This window comes from Fulmarus glacialis, unplaced genomic scaffold, assembly GCF_000690835.1.
Source record: "Fulmarus glacialis isolate BGI_N327 unplaced genomic scaffold, ASM69083v1 scaffold41447, whole genome shotgun sequence".
NCBI lineage: Eukaryota > Metazoa > Chordata > Aves > Procellariiformes > Procellariidae > Fulmarus > Fulmarus glacialis.
This window is the reverse complement of record NW_009222089.1, coordinates 7,284-12,416: the sequence shown is the minus strand read 5'-3', so window position 1 is coordinate 12,416 and position 5,133 is coordinate 7,284.

Genomic DNA, 5,133 nt, shown 5'->3' with positions numbered 1-5,133 from the left:
CTTTTTTCTGTTGTTATCTAACCATGAGAAAGTGTTGGTGGGTGTCACCGTAGGAGACTATATTCCCATACATTTTCACTTACTATGCTGTCAAATCTTATACTACTGAGTCAACATTCTGTTTAGTTTGCTTCCCCCCCAAGTTTGCTTGGGGGAAGCAGGTGGGGGACAGTTCTTAAATTTCAGGTTACGTCTTTACATTGTATTGGTTTGGAACCATATGCAGACTTTAAATACTGGTAGTGATTTCTTGATGTATGAAGTTGTTGAATTAGAACAAAAGGAAGATTAGCAGTAGCTGCACAAGTTTTGTGTTGGTATCTACATTGACTTGTTGATTTCAGAAAGTGACTTCTCAGTATTACTGCAGCATACTATTTTCCTGTCATTGTTCTGATTCAAAAATGCCTCTGCACTGAAGATTGTACCACTGAAATCATGCAGAATTTTGCCATGAGTTTGTGTGAGCATGATCATCCCATACAGCACAGCTGTCAATTTGCCTTAGACTGGAGCTTTCTAACAATTAGAATTTTGGTAATTTTAGTCAACAAATACTTGGAGCATTAAAAAAGAGGTGATTTTTATGTCAAAAAAACCCCCCTGTGACATTCACCATTGCCCACAGTGACATCATCGTAATCCTTGCTGTTCCACATTACTAGGTTGAACTCTGTTTCATTTAAAAAAAATACCTATATGTATATCTTTAAGAAGCTGTTCATGGGACATAAATTTACCCAATTTAATTTTAATCCCTTTTTATCAAACAAGCAGCTCTTCCTGCAGTTCAAGAATGTCATGTAAGTGTAGATACCCTTAAAATTTGAAGCTGCTCTGACTTGTTAAAAAAATAATTCAATTGTGAATTGAATATATGTCACAGTATAGTTTTAGGATCTTTGAAAAAGATGTAGTCAGAAATTAGTAAAGCCATGGAGTGGTGCAGAACCAACTACGTTTAAATCCTGTACTTTGCTAAATGTGTGTTATGCTTTTATAGCTTGAAATTTTGTTCTTAGCAGTTACAAAATCCAGAAGTTAGATTTCAGCAACAACTGGAGCAGCTGAGTGCAATGGGCTTTCTGAACCGTGAAGCAAACTTACAAGCGCTAATAGCAACAGGAGGAGACATCAATGCAGCTATTGAAAGGCTGCTTGGCTCTCAACCTTCATAGCAGTGTTTCTTTAACTTGAAAAAATGTAATTTATTTTTGATAACAGCTCTTAAATCTTTAAAATATTTGCTTTATTTCATTCTGACTCTTGGGATTGTCTTGTTATAACTAAAATCGGTCTGATGCATTTTAAGGTGGAGTGCAGTAGTTTTCTTCAAACAGTGGGAATCAATGCATTTTCACTCTGTTGCATGCATCACACTTCTTTTGTTCTGCATTATTTGTGATTTTTTTTGAAACAATATCAGCTTTCACAGTTGGGTGAACAGGTTTTGTCTGACCTAGAACTGTCAAATTTATTTACTACTTAAACATTAGTCTTCAGTAGTAATTTATGTAGAATACAAATTAAAAAGGAAACAAATTAATTGAAGCTACAATTTGTGGGTACCAATTCTGCTTATTGTGATTTTGGCATGTATTTTTTTTGCTAGCAAAATGCTGTAAGATTTATACCACTTAAGTAATCTACCATTTTTTTGCTTTAATTTGTATAAAGTATAAACACAATATATACAATGGAGACAGCTCATTTCTAGAAATTTACACATTGCAATAGAATGAGATTACAAGTAACGCAAAAAAGCCACGGGGGGGAAGAAGTCGTAAGACATGTTTTTGGTGTAAAATCTTCCAGCATCTTTGGTAACCATCTCAGCAAAAATGCTTAAGCAAGTTCAGTTAAAATATACTAGAATTACTATTCTGGTTATCTCTTTACATCTAACTGTACAGAAACTTGTAACATTGTCTCAATATTCACAAAGATTAACTGTAAATTACCTTTGTCATTGTGCAAATTAAAGGAGCGCTGCCTTTTGCTCTGGAACTGCTTCTAAGGCTTTTTGGCTTGTTCCATTGAGATTCTAACATGTATTCTGATTTGTAATTGGAAACATTACTTTCATTCATGGTCATGTGATATTCTAATTACTTTTAACCACCATGTAAAAAATACTGTATATCTTTTGAGTTTTTATTGGTAGTTAATTCTCTTGTGCACAGGTAATAAATGAATTAAAAAATCTTTAAGCATCTTGTCTCAGTGTGTTTGCAGTTGATGATTACCTAGAATTCAAGATGACTGACCCGCTTAAGAATTGGCATTTGAGTGTAAGTTCTGGAAATATTCACCAGCTCTGGGCTGAGAGTAAACAATTCTTGGAGTGTGAGGTGGAGGGAAGAGAGTAAGAGGCATATGGTGTTGAAGACTATTAGCTTAGATAAAGTGGGGGTAGCAGAATAAAAGATGCTAGTGTGTGTGTTATTGAATAGTATTTGCTTTTTATTGGTCTTCTGTGTCAGTGTAGTTGTGAACATACTCACTGAATTCTTGTATTGCTTTTAAACAGTCTTTTTCTTTTTCATGGTACAAGCATAAATTCAGTCTGCTCTAAAAATCATTGCTTGCAAATGGTGTAAAATTACCCGTTTTAACTCAAAGTTGTTAATCAGTTTGATGAAGCAAAATTATAATGCGATATAAAGGAAGAAGTTGAGCACACTTCAGCATATAGTGAAATTTTAAAAACTTTTGGCAGAGCCATGTATGCAGTTCTGTTGGCAGTACCTGCATTGTATTCTTATCACAGAAGAGAAGTTTCACTCACTGTCTAGTAATCTTGTCTCTTACTTTGCCAGTAAGTAAATTGATCAAATATTGCTGATGCATGGTACTTGGAAAAGTTCGAGAAAATCTCTTGGTTGGCCTTTGGATCAAAGGCTCATAGACGCAGCAGCACGGAGTGTTACATAAACAGAAATAAATTAAAATAGAATCTATTGGTAAGATGAATTTAATATAATCAAAACCTTTAAAAATACCTACAGTTCGGGTACAAAGTTGTTATTATTTCCTAGCCAGTGATCAGGCCCATCATCCCACCTTCACAGTGACTTCTGTTGGGTGGGTAGCTTTCATAGCACTGAATACAAGGCTGTGATAGGGAAGCGATAGGTAGCAAGTAGTTTCTGTAGAATAATCACTACCTTTTTACAGTTGTTTTCACAATGACTATTTATTAGGATCTTCAAAGTAACTAATTTGACTTGACTTTACAGTCTGCCTTACTGGGACCTTGCTTTAAAAAAGTGAGACCCCTCATCATTCACATGGCAGGTCCTTCTAAGAATACAACCCGTAACATCCAAAAAGGCTACTGTCAAATGAAAGGGCAAGGGTGAGGTGGCGAAGGGAATAATTTTTACCAAGCTTTACCAAGACACTAAAGCAATGAACCTAACAAACATGAACACCTATCTTGAGACAACATTCGGTTCACTTATGTGTGTGTTTCAGTTGCACATTACAAACTAAGAGACACTATATTTCAAGTGAAATTTTATTGCAATTCAACAAGAGATGAAGTTTGACCTAAATTTTACAATGAGCCCTTTGAGGTAAGTTTCCTTCTTGAAGTACAATCGATATTTATCAGTAACTATTGTCAACCAGTAACAACAGTTACTAACTTTCTTGTAAGTAGTGGTAGAACACTGAGCCATGTTTTGCATCGGAGGAATTTTAGTTTTGTCAGAAAACACAGTAAGTAGAACAAGGTTTATAGGTAGCGTAGAGTTTTTATTACATCTCTAACATGAAAGAAAGAGCACGCTTGTTGGTTTAATAGCATACTACAATGTCCCTGTTCGTGTCCCCTGCCCCCATACTTGTTGCCCCTTTTCCTGTCCCTCTTGATACTTCTAAAGAAAGAATTTTGATCTACCTATTCTTTCAGAACCAATCTTATAGTTAACTCTGAGCACTTTGATAACTTGTATTTGAAAACTGCTGCTTGCATCTTGGACCAGAAGACGGGCATGTGTGCCTGAAGCTTGTCTCTTTTATTTTCCTACTTTCTTCTTTTCCCCTACATTGGACCAAATGATCTGATACGATTGTCTACAAAACTGCCTTGCCTGATCATCAAACTACTGCTAGAGAAAGTAACTGCTGCAAAAAGAAAAAAGCTGAAAGTTCTGGTAGTGTGAACTGACAGATGCCATTTAGAAGATTTAAAATGCATACATTCAAATCAGACGCTGTTACAGTACTATTGGGAACGTGACAGCAAGATGGCTAGTTTTGTAAAGGATGTGGTCTGTCTAATTCTCTTCTTGGTTTAGTGCCTGCATAATAAAGTAACCACCTCAGTTTAGAGGTGAGTTGGCAGGCAGCTGGGTCTGTTCCTTTGTATAGATAACCTGTGCTGTTTAAGAAGACTCTACCCTTCCTGTGTTTAATGTATGAATGGATACTGCGATTGGGATCTAACATTTCATTTTTATTTCCTCATTATAGCATTGCAAAATGCTTATGCTGTAGTAGGTACAGTATTTACACAGCATGTTACAAACTGTGCTTAGCACACATTCTTGAGGAGGTATAGTGCATGTACCTTCCATAGATAACTTGTGCTTGTGACAGAGACAGGAAAAACGATTTATAACTCCAGATGTTTCCTCCTTAGTTTTTGCTGCCTTTGCTAAATGTATTTCAAAATACGGACAGAAAGCTTGCATCCAAATAACCTGAGCTAAATATAAATAACCTGTCAACTAACCTGAATACAACACCCCTAATGCAGTGTCAAGTTCATTTAAAAAAAAAAAAAAGTAGTAAATTAAATGTAGGATTATGTTTGGGCAGGTAAATGAAACATTACAGGGATTGTTCTGCGATCTTTTCTTTCCACTATACACATGCACAGCATCATTAAAATTGGAGAGCGGTTATATGTGGTTAGCATTTGGATGACGGACATCTTAATTTTTTAATTTGTGATGCACAGGATATAAGTGAACAGAAGTAATGCTTTGTTGTCTTTCAGAATAGCAGGTAACAGACTGCTTAAGCTGACAACAACCTTCTGTACAATCTTCTATCTGGAACTGTCAAATTGTGGAGCTGGCGTCCACAGATAGCCCTGCAAAATGCCAGTTCAGTATTCTTTTT